This window comes from Monodon monoceros, unplaced genomic scaffold, assembly GCF_005190385.1.
Source record: "Monodon monoceros isolate NGI ecotype Baffin Bay Population unplaced genomic scaffold, NGI_Narwhal_1 Super_Scaffold_15, whole genome shotgun sequence".
Classification (NCBI taxonomy): domain Eukaryota; kingdom Metazoa; phylum Chordata; class Mammalia; order Artiodactyla; family Monodontidae; genus Monodon; species Monodon monoceros.
Genome location: NW_021703771.1, coordinates 795,362 through 808,121, shown reverse-complemented (window position 1 = coordinate 808,121; position 12,760 = coordinate 795,362). Strand labels below are relative to the sequence as shown.

At 37.8% G+C, this 12,760-nt stretch overlaps 1 protein-coding gene across 1 annotated transcript in view; it reads left to right on the top strand.

Annotated features, from left to right (window-relative positions):
- Window positions 1-12,760, top strand: part of EYS (eyes shut homolog) — a 1,642,163-nt gene that overhangs the window by 1,336,158 nt on the left and 293,245 nt on the right. The gene's annotated exons all lie outside the window — the stretch shown is intronic.

Genomic DNA, 12,760 nt, shown 5'->3' with positions numbered 1-12,760 from the left:
GCATGATCTGGGAAAGCCTCACATACTAATCATTCTCTGCATTCTTCAGTATATCAGCTACCATATAAGCTGTCAGAGACAACAGAAGTCAGTACTCCCTGTGTAATGTAAAAGTGTGAAGCAAAAGTTGAGGTTATAATGCACGCAAAGAAGAATGAACTAGCTTCTCTCAATTTTCAGGTCATTCAGATTGTGTTTTTATTTAACTAAATCCCTAGGTCTTTTTCACATAAACTTAAATTATTTAAGTTGTTTAGTCACGCTGCCAGAGTTTATCACTCTCATAATATGTAAACATCCTTAGGAGATTTAACACATTAAGCAAGGTTCTCAATCATTCACAGTTTGTGAAGAATTTCTTCCATCAGATCTAATTTTCTCCTAATCTCTAGCTGAGAGCAGCATGCTAAAGGAATGGGAGTTCTCAGATATGGGGTAGATGATTTTGTAACTTGTGGCACTGCCCAGAAATTCAAGCCTGAGTGCATCCCCCAGTCAAGGGGCCTGGGTAGATATTAGGTAAGTATTAGGAAATGTAGTCCCATTTCTATATTTTTGCTTTTGTTTCCCTTGTCTGAGGAGACATATCCAGAAAGACTATATCAAACTGAAAAGCTTCTGCTCAACAAAGGAAACCATCAACCAAACAGAAAGACAGCCTACCAAACGGGAGTAGATACTTGCAAAACATATATATGATAAGGGGTTATTATCCAAAATATATTAAAAGCTCATACAACTCAAAAAAAAAAACCTACATTTTAAAATGGACAGAGGAACTGAATAGATATTTTCCAAAGAAGACATGCAGATGGCTAACAGGTACCTGAAAAAATTACTCAACTTCACTAATTATTAGAGAAATGCAAATCAAAACCACAAGATTTCACTTCACGCCTTTCAGAATGGCTATCATCAAAAAGACAAGAAATAACAAGTGCTGACAAGGATGTGGAGAGGAAGGAACCCTCATATACTGTAGTGGGAATGTAAATTGGTACAGCCACTATGGAAAACAGTATGGAAGTTCCTCAAAAAATGATGAATAGAACCACCATATGATCCAGCAATTGCACTCCTGGGTATTTATCTGAAGAAAAAAAAAAAGTTAACTAGAAAAGATATGTGCATCCCTATGTTCATTTCAGCATTATTTACAATAGCCAAGATGTGGAAGCAACATAGGTGTCCATCAACAGATGAAAGGATAAAGAAGATGTGATATATACACACATGTACAAACACACACACAATGGAATACTACTCAGCCATTAAAAAGATGAAATCTTGCCATTTGCTACAACATGGATAAACCTTGAGGGTATTAGGCTAAGTGAAATAAGTCAGAGAAAGACAAATAACATTTCACTCTTATGTGGAATATAAAAAACAAACAAAATCAATGAATAAACCAAACCAAACCAAACAAAAACAGACCTGTATATACAAAGAACAGAATAGTGGTTACCAGAATAGAGAAGGGCAGAGGGGGGGAGGGCAAAATGGGTAAGTGGTCAACTGTATGGTGACAGATGGAAACTAAATTTTTGGTGTTGAGCATGCTGTAGTTTACAGAGAAGTATAAATATAATGTTGTATGCATGAAACATGTAATATTATAAACCTGTGTTACCTCAATAAAAAGTATTGATATTAGGAAATGGAGAAGGAAGAGGGTCAGTGTATGCCTCAAACACAGCAAGGACATATGGAACAATACTGAAACAAATTTTTCCAGATTTACAGATTTTTAGTATATATGATTAAAGTATTTTCATAGGAGGGCTTCCCTGGTGGCGCAGTGGTTGAGAGTCCACCTGCTGATGCAGGGGACACGGGTTCGTGCCCTGGTCCGGGAAGATCCCACATGACGTGGAGCGGCTAGGCCCGTGAGCCATGGCCGCTGAGCCTGCGCGTCCGGAGCCTGTGCTCCACAACGGGAGAGGCCACAACAATGAGAGGCCCATGTACCACACGCACACACACACACACACACACACACACACACACACACAAATTTTCATAGGAGTCTATTATGGATCACCTGATAGCCTCTCATTATACACGAGAAGGGGGAAATGTGGTTCTACCGCATTTTAGCGTAAAATTTTAGCATACTACGGTAGAAAGATAAGAAATAAGTTAACATGTATACAGTTAGAAATTGTGTTCCAGGTAAAAATAAAAGGCAGAGTAGAATGTCAAAGGGAGAGTGGCCTTTCTTTTCAATAAACAGGTCAGGAGAGGACTCTCCAAGGAGGCGATGCCTAGAGATACACGGATGAAAGATGGAGAGGTGTATGTGGACATAGATATAAATCTCTCTCAGCTAAATAACTCAGGGTGAATAATGGCTATTGCAATAACATGTTTTAAAAGGTGCTACCAACTCTGAGAAGCACTACACCTTTCTTTCCCCTGAAAGGGTGTCAGAAAGTCACCACGTGCACCATTCAGAGCAGTCACTCTGTACTGCTCTGTAGAGGAACTGAGTCCCCCCACCAGGTACGATGGAGGTCCACAGGCTGCTGCACAGGAAGCTCATTTTTTGCCTTTTATGGCTGTTTTATCACCTCATTTCAATGTATCTTTAGAGAAACTGGTTTGTCCCTCTCTTGCTTATTAAGCACACACTGTAAGCAGCCCCCAAGTCAGTACTCCAGTCAGTCGGATGGTAGCCTGTCTGGTCTGTCTGTCAATTGCATCCCAAAACTTTGCCTGAACACCCCTGGAATGTATTCCACAGGTCACAGGTTGGGCTGCTTCAATCTACGATAGGTATGTCTCATCCCAGCTCCACAAGACACACCCACTTCCATACGTCTCTGTTGTGGCTCCACAAACTATTTATCTGGGCTTCCACACCTTTAGTTTCCAATGGATTTCAAAGTGGTATCTAAATGCAATCTAATGTGAACATACTGATGTTCTACATTGTGGTCAATACTCAACTGGGGACTATGATGTATAGAAAAGTTAGTAAAAAAATATCATTAAAAATAGTGACTAGTTAGTGAGAGGCATGCTAAAGTGTTAGGGATGAAATGCACTGATTTCTGCAACTTATTTTTCAATATATTAAAAAAAATAAGGTGGAACAATGGATGGATGGAAGGATAGATAGAGGGATATATACATGATAAAGTGAATATAGCAAAATGTTAATTGTAGGGTCAAGGTGAGTATATGGCTGTTCACACTGTGAAATTCCGTTAACCATTGTACGTTTAAAACTTCTGATAATGAAATATTGGGGGGAAAAGAGTTGATCACTGTGTACCTGAACTTACCACTCAAGTATGAGCTTAAACACTCACACCTGAAATAATTACTATACTGTGAGGCACTGATTGGAAAAGCAATGGGAATTCAGAGAGAAATTAACATAGATTGGCACATAAGGAAGGAGGACCACTTGAAACATGAAGGTGTAAGATTTTAAAAGATGAAGTGGGAGAGGAAGAGCATTTCAAGAGAGGGAAACAGCAGGAGTGAACATGTGTTGGATGGAGCAGAAAGCAGTGCTTCAGGAGAACAAGACAGCCAGGCCTGGTGGAGAGTAGTCAGAAATGACTTTGGATACAAATGGAGGTTGCAATGAGTACAGAAACACATGATCCCTTCTCTTAAAACATGGATAATATTTGGACTCAATAAGAGGAAATAAAACCAGATTTACAAACAAAATGGTCAATCTTATAGAAATTTACAAAAAAAGTTATCAGATGACCAGAGGCACTCACACAAATACTACAGACCTTATAGGTAATCATTCCTCTGAGAACACAAACAATTGGAAGAAAAAGTTTAAGGCCACCTCTATCAGCATGATTTTATTGTATTAGAGAAATCAAGTGCTGTGTCTGTCCTGGACCATCCAAGTCCTCCCTTTCCCAAGACAGATGATTCCCACACTTCCCCTTTCTTCTGGACCATCTCAGACCCAGAGGAGCGGCCTTGGCAAGTGCACCCCAGACCCTCGCCCAAGCAGAGTCACAGTGGAAACAACAGAATGCATTGGAAAGGTACAGCGTAGCTCAAGAACTAAAATAAAATCTCAAGAACCAGGCTCAGAAAGCACAGTGTATCTTCCAAGGATCCAGGTCATCCTCTTCAGGGTGCAGTGTGGATAAATTCCAACAGTTCTCATCACCATTTAAATTTCAAAATCAAAAGAGAGTGTATCTGAGGAGGCCAGCTTGTGTTGAAGCCCACCCCTTGGCCACAGAAGGGTGGTCACCTTAATGAGAACCCCACCAAAATTGTATTCAGAGAGGACATGCAGTTTCTCCCAAAGTGACTTGAGCCTTGGAGACACACATGAAAAGGGAGTAATGGTAGTATCTACCTCCTAGGATTGTGCAAGGACCAGCTGAAATAAACACAATTAAAAGGAGCTCATATAGTGCTTGTTGTACACTTGACAAACACTGTGCTGCTTCACAAACATTAGGTAACTTAATCCTTATAATGACTCTTTGAGATTTCTGTTATTAACTTTGCAGCTCATATTTTAAAATTTACAAGAAGCACTTCTTGTTCTGTCAGGCACTTTTTTGTCTGGGCTCTGAATGCTCATCAAGGACATCTTTTGATAAGCTTCCACTTGAAAATCTGAACCTCGTCCTCACAGTTCTCATTTTTATAGAGATCCTCCCTCATTTGCCCTTTTTCCTATTGCATGTTGATATGATCAGGTTTTGTGGGGTTTTTTTTTGTTTTTTTTTATAGTGTTGTCCCCATCTGTTCCTCTCTCCTTACCTGAAGACCATCCTTTACTAACAACCTCTGATCCCTTATTAATACCCTTTCTGCAAGAATATGTCATAATATCCTTACCACAATTTTATCTTGTTTATTTGCATAATGGCATACTTTAAAATTAAAGATGTGCCGGGCTTCCCTGGTGGCGCAGTGGTTGAGAGTCCACCTGCTGATGCAGGGGACACTGGTTCATGCCCTGGTCCGGGAAGATCCCACATGCTGTGGAGTGGCTGGGCCCATGAGCCATGGCTGCTGAGCCTGTGCGTCCAGAGCCTGTGCTCTGCAATGGGAGAGGCCATAATGGTGAGAGGCCTGCGTACCGCAAAAAAGTATTAGAGATGTGCCAGCAATCACACTCCTGGGCACATTTCTGAAAAAAACTATAAAAGATGCATGTACCCAAATGTTCATAGCATTTACAATAACCAAGATATGGAAGCAACCTAAGTGCCCATCAAGAGATGAATGGATAAAGGAGATGTGGTATATATACATATATATATATATATATATATATAAAACATATTAATATATAATATTTGTGAAATATTTAGCACAGCTTGTCACATAGCAAGCAATTATATATATTATATATATATATATATATATATATAGAGAGAGAGAGAGAGAGAGAGAGAGAGAGAGAATATTATTCAGCCATAAAAAAGAATGAAATAATGCCTTTTGCAGCAACATGGGGGTACCTAGAGATTGTCACACTAAGTGAAGTAAGCCCGACAGAGAAAGACAAATATCATATGATATCACTTATATGTCAAACACAAAAAAACGATTAAAATGAACTTATTTACAAAACAGAAACAGATTCACAGACATAGAAAACAAATTTATAGTTACCAAAGGGGAAAGGGGGGGAGGGATAAATTAGGAGTTTGGGATTAACAGATAACACACTACTTTATACAAAATAGATAAACGACAAGGTCCTACTGTATAGCACAGGGAATTATATTCAATGTCTTGTAATAACCTATAATAAAGAGACTGTGAAAAAGAATATATAGTATACACATATATATCTGAATCACTTTTCTGTACACCAAAAACTAGCACAACATTGTAAATCAATTACAATTTTTAAAAATTAGAATGTGAATTTAAAAACCCTCTTTACCCAGTAAAAGTGGTACCAATTTTTGTGTTTGGTTAATTTCAAATATGGAGAAAGGAGAAGGAAGAAAGGCCAGTGGGTGGAATGCCCTTGGTGGCAGGGTTTTGAGGTGTCAGAGGCAGCTGGCCCATGTCATCATGAACACCCAGCATGGCTTACTATGAGAATAAAGGAAAGTTGCAAGGACTGGAAAGCTAAGCCTGGCCTCTGCCCTGAAACTTCCAAAGAGAATAGAAAATATGAGGAGTCACTGAAATCAAGACCTTCTGACACACTGCACTTCATTTCTAGGAGGTTGTAAATACAGAAACAATTTTTCAGGCAAAGAAAAATTGTGATGTTAAAAATTGTGATGTTATGCTATACCATAATCAAATGCAAATGTCAATGTGTGACATGTGACTTGATTTTATAGATTAATTTTGTAAGGAGGAAAGGCAAGGCTTACAATGTAGTCCTTCCTTGTTTTTAAAAAAGTTTAGGCACATTTTTAAATATACTACTCTCCTAAAAGAGGTCTTTTTTTCTTTCATTTAAGAAAGGAAATAAATTCTGCTATTTTTCTGTTTGCAAATAAAGAGTAATATTTGAGCCCCGTTCAACTCAAGTTTACACTTCAGAATTAAATTTAGATGTAGAGGAGGGTAGGCACTAGTGTGTGTCCTCTCAGCTCACTGCAGGATGGTCATGGAGAGAACAACTTTCTCCCTCCACGAGAATCTGAATGGAGGGATGAATGTAGATAATTGGGGGAAGATAGATGATAGATAGATAGATAGATAGATAGATAGATAGATGGAGATAGGTGATAGCTATTCTTAAAACTTCTGGGATATTAAACCATATTTTAAAAATCTTCTTTCCCTTAGATTCCTTTTGTATTTCAACTCAAATCTAGCCCTTCAAATTGTCGCTAGCGGGGCTTCCCTGGTGGCGTAGTGGTTGAGAGTCTGCCTGCCAATGCAGGGGACGCGGGTTCATGCCCCGGTCTGGGAGGATCCCACATGCCGCGGAGCAGCTGGGCCCGTGAGCCATGGCCTCTGAGCCTGCGCATCTGGAGCCTGTGCTCTGCAACGGGAGAGGCCACAACAGTGAGAGGCCCGCATACCGCAAAAAAAAAAAAAAAATTGTCACTATCACTGCTGGGCAGACAAAGAAGAGTCAAGGTCTTAATCTCCAACCTCAGGGAACTAAATTCTCCATTATATTTAAAATCCCCAAAATACATTACATATATACATATAACATTAAATGTATATATTTAATAAGTTATTCTTAATAATTTGTTTTTCTCAAACATAAAAGAAATAGTTACTCTGAGGAAAAACAGAAAAAACAATCTGACAACAATCCTAAAATATTTATCTTCATCTTTTTTTAAAGTTTTCCTAAAGAAAGGTCTTGCATTGATAAAAAGTAAAGGGGAGGCAGAGTTTTCATTATCAGCTGGAGGCTGGATTACTAAAACTTGGCTCTTGACATTTTTTAGTCCATTTTAAAAATAGTTGCAAATATCTGTGGACAAAGGGTCCTCACATGATCACCAGCAGCTGCTGGGCTGAAAGTGATAGTTGTCCCCTGAATCCCCTGTGAACACACAGAGAGAGGAGTGAGCGAGGGAAGCCCTCTTCCACTGGACTGAATACAATTAAACATTAATTTTCTGCCAAAGATTATCTCAATGTTCTCTATACAATGTTCTACATATGGTTAATCCCTATGGGATTTAAGGAATCTAAATTTAATCTCAGCCACTTTGTTTCACATTTTGGCTTATAATATCTGGTCTAAACTGTTCACGTCTGCCTTTTATTTTCTTGCTCACCTGGAAGCTAAATCAACAAAACTGCTTGGTACAGTAAATCACATATTTGGAAATAATTTTTCAGATTTGACACTAAAAGCAAAGGCAACAAACAAAAAAAACAAATGAGACTGCTTCAAACTAAAAAGATTCTGCACTGCAACAGAAACCAGCAAAAAATGAAAAGGCAACCTACTGAATGGGAGAAAATATTTGCAGACCACATATTCAATAAGAGATTAATATCCAAAATATACAAGGACTCATACAACTCAATAACAAAAAAAACAACTAACCCGATTTAAAAAATGCACAGAGAAGCTGAATAGACATTTTTCCAAAGAAGATAGGCAAATGGTCAACATATACATGAAAAGATGTTCAGCATCACTAGTTATCAGAGAAATGTAAATCAAAACCACATTGAGGTATCACTTCACGCTTATTAAGATGGCTATTATCAAAATGACAAGAGATAAGTATTGGCAAGGATATGGAGAAAAGGGAACCCTTGTGCGCTATTGGTGGGAATGCAAATTGGTGCAGCAACTATGGAAAATAATACGGAGTTTCCCCAAGAAACTAGAACTAACATATGATCCACCAATACAACTTCTAGGCATGTAACCAGAGTTTACAAAATCAATATCTCAAAGAGATATCTATACCTGGGTTGACCAATGAATGGATCAAGAAAATGTACACACACACACACACACACACACACACACACACACACACACATACACACACAATGGGATATCATTCAGCGTTTAAAAAAAAGGAAATCCTGCCATTTGCTACAACATAGATGAGCCTGGAGAGCATTATGCTAAGTGAAACAAGCCAGACAGAAGCAGAAAAACAAACACTTCATGGTATCATTTATATGTGGAGTTGTTGGGGGAAAAAAGTCAAACTCATATAAACAGAGAGTAGAATGGTGGTTGGTACGACCTGGGAAGTGGGGGGAAGATGGAGGAGGCTGGTTAAAGGATATAAACTTTCAGTTATAAGCTGAGTAAGGTCTGAGGATCTCATGCATGGTATGGTGACTATAGATGATAATGCTATATTGTATAATTTAAATTTGCTAAGAAATTAGAACTAAAGTGTTCTTACCAAAAAAGAAAAAAACATGTTTATAAGTGAAGAGATGGATATGTTGATTAACTTAATAGTGGGAATCCCTTCAAAATGTGTATGTATATCGAACCATCACATTGTACACTTTAAATATATTACAATTTTATTTGCCAGTTATACTCAATGTTGAAAAAAGTTAAAAATAAAAATGTTCTTTAGTACTCACTATATATCCAGCACTATTCCAAATGTTTGGCCTGTATTATCTCATTTAGTCACCATAACAATCCCATGAGAAAAGTGCTACTGTCATTCCCATTTTACAGAAGAGGAAGTTAAGCACAGAGCTGTTAAATAACTTGTCCAAGGTCACTCAGAAAATAAGGATTCAAGTGCCGACCACCTGCCCCAGATCTGGCACTCCATGTTATTATGGAAGCTATTTTAGAAGAATAGTATACAACATAGGGAAAGTCTAGTGGAGGCTCAGAAAAATGATGGATGCTGGTCATAAGGCTGCCAGGGGTGGCAGGAGGAAGGTGCGAACTGACTGGAGAAAAGCTGAGAAAAGCTTAAAAGATCAAGAAGAGTAAACTAGTAGGTGTCCAGTCACCGAAAAGATGTATATAGGGTAAAAATTTGATAAAGAAGCCCAAGGAGAGATAGAGAGAAGCTACTAAATTGAACTCAAGTGACACATGGACTGTGGTTTCCATTCAGTCCCAAGGAGCACATCTGGGAAGGTTAAGATGGACATATATGCAAGACACACTGTGTGAACAAAATAAGCAAGAGCTTTATTCCTTGGGCACTGCCTGGGCTGTTCATGGACAGTTGTTTCTCAGTCTTCTAAACACTGCAGAGAAGGATGCATCTCATGTTTACATGAGCAATCATATTGTCTTGACTCTGCCATGAAAATTAGCCCCAAAGTTAAATGCTTCTGGAATAGAACATGGCATTCTTTTCCCCATTTTCCAGTCACCAATCAAGTGTTTTCCTGAAGTGGTACAATAAATAGTTAAATCTTGTTACTAAAGGAAAAACAATGTAATTTTCACAATTGTGAAATAACTACTGTTATCCCCTGATTCTAACCAGGTCCTCAAATTAAACCTGCAAATGACCCCAAGTGCAGTCCATCAATAACTAAGAAAATGACCTGCTGCCTTATAATTCTTATTTTATAATAACCAGGAACTTTCTGCTCTCACTCATCATTAAGATGTTAAATTGTATGTTGATGAACTTTCTAAGGTAGAGATTTTTCTAACAGTTTTTAGCTTTTCTCACATATGCTGACATTTTAGACACTAAAAGAGAATCACGCAGAGGAGAGTTGGTGAGTTCCAAATGCATGAAAAGAAAAGACAGGTAACACGTGGAGGGAGTGAAAAGAACCTAAAATGCTTTGAACATTAAAAAAAAAGATTATGTTTACTTTGGATTCCAGCTGAGATACAGACCAGTGAGGTTTTTTTTCTCTCTGCTTTAGATATCAACTTACCGCTAGAACTATTAAGATCTCCAATTAACATGTGGACAGCAGAAGTGTCAAAGTAAGGAAAATGAAAGAGAGGCAAAAACATTTTTATTCCTATTCAGTATCTTCTCTCACAGTTTCTCCAGTTTCCATCCCACGTGGGGAAATTGACATGTACTGAATATCGCCTTCTGAACATGAACGAGCTATGACAAAAAAAGAATTTTGGAACTTTATGATTTATTGCTTTATCATTTTTAGTGCCATCTCCGTTCATCCTCAAATCCAGGGCAAGCTACAGGACATATTAAGAGGGCAACATATTCTGTATTCCTTTTTTAAAGGGCAAAGCACTGACCATTTTCTACATACAAGGCACTTGTCTCTTAGCTCACTGTTTGATGAGTAACATTAAAGCCTGCATTTTAGACCAATTCAATAAAGAAGAATGTATTTTCCCTACTCTCAACCAACTTTTAAATTTTTGCACTGTGATTCTTATTTTCCTATTAGCCTGTAGCTATTTTAGCAGACATTCTGCTGACATTCACCTTTTAAGTGAAATGTGTTTTGTCATATACACAAAAAATACATATATACACAGATCCATGTTGGAACTGGCTTCAAACTGTGCAGGTCCATGTAATCACCTGTCATCCGAGCCTATCACCCACTATCTGAAGAGGCAAAAGCAAGTCCGGCCACCATCCCTTCCCCAAAGGACCAGAAAACTTAAAGGCATTGGTCAGTTAGAATTACAAATATAGTACCACACATTTAGTAAATGACATGGTTGAACTTAAAATGTAGACAAATGCCTGCTCTTGGGTCTATTCTGAATGTTCATTATTTTTATTCCCATGGCTCAAAATCTGATTCCAGATTTTGTTTGTTTGTTTTCTTCCTTTCCCTCGTGCTCTTAACCATTCTTTGTCATAGACAATTATAAAGCTCAGTTCCAGCTTTTCGTGAGATTTAGGGCATGGGTTGACAAACATTTCCTCTACAGGGCCAGATAATAATATTTTAGACTTTTCAGGTCATACTGTCAGCCTATGATGCAACTATTCAACTCTGTCTTTGTAGCCCTAAAACCGCCATAGACAATGTATAAGGAAATGGCTATGGCTATGTTCCTATACAATTTTCTGCTTGTAGGATTTAGTTCTGTCCTTCCACTGTGAGTCCCTGCCCTAGAGTGCAAACTATTTTATCTCAGTTATGCACCACATTGAAATTTCCAAAACCAATTTAAAATGTCAGAATATAGAATTGAATTAACATACAAAAATCAAAAGATATTGACAAATATTACAAATTTTTAAATTTTACCTAAATGTTTACTTAAGACAGTTTATAAAAGTCCATTAATTTTCACAAGGTTGACTGTTTTCAGAAGCAGTGAGTTAGCAAATACAATACACACTCACAGTTAAATAAAAGTGCCTTCCAATTACAATTACATATTCACATTACATTTAAGTAATTTTTGTCTCTCCGTCCCCCACTCCATAGTATTATAAGTAATTCTGAGTCATCTTCCATACATCATCATGTTAAACCAAACACAGAGACTAGAAACAAAGAAAGTTTTAGTGCAAATACCCAAATTTTTGCGGAATTTAAATATAGCAGGTTTGAACTCCCAAGCTGCATACAATGGTAATTGCAAAGTGAAAGCAGTTATTAAAAAGAATAGAGAAAAAACAAATACCATATGCTAACACATATATATGGAATCTAAAAAAAGAACAAAATGGTTCTGAAGAACCTAGGGACAGGACAGGAATAAAGACGCAGATGTAGAGAATGGACTTGAGGACACGGGGAGGGGGAAGGGTAAGCTGAGACGAAGTGAGAGAGCGTCATGGACATATATACACTACCAAATGTAAAATAGTTAGCTAGTGGGAAGCAGCCGCATAGCACAGGGAGATCAGCTCAGTGCTTTGTGACCACCTAGAGAGGTGGGATAGGGAGGGTGGGAGGGAGACACAAGAGGGAGGAGATGTGGGGATATATGTATACATATAGCTGATTCACTTTGTTATACAGCAGAAAATAGCACACCATTGTAAAGCAACTATACTCCAATAAAGAAGTTAAAAAAATACTTTCCCCAAAATCTTTAGTTTACCAAAAATATTTTTTCAATTCTAATTTGGAACATCTGATATGAAATTGCCAATTAAGAAAAACTAACTTTGCAAGTTCTATCACACCGTATGTCTATATTGTCTCTTCTTTTTACTTTCAGTAATGTTTGTTATCCTCAAATCTTCAAATACAAAACATTTACAATCTAACTATAAACATTATAAAACATCTTCTAATAAAAAGTGATTATTTTCCAGCCTTCTTCTCCACTGAGAAATCATAGTATCAAGGCAAAAATCTTAAATAACAATAAGAAAGGAAGAAAGAATAAAGGAAAGGAAGGAAGGAAGGAAGGAAGGAAGGAAGGAAGGAAGGAAGGAAGGAAGGAAGGAAG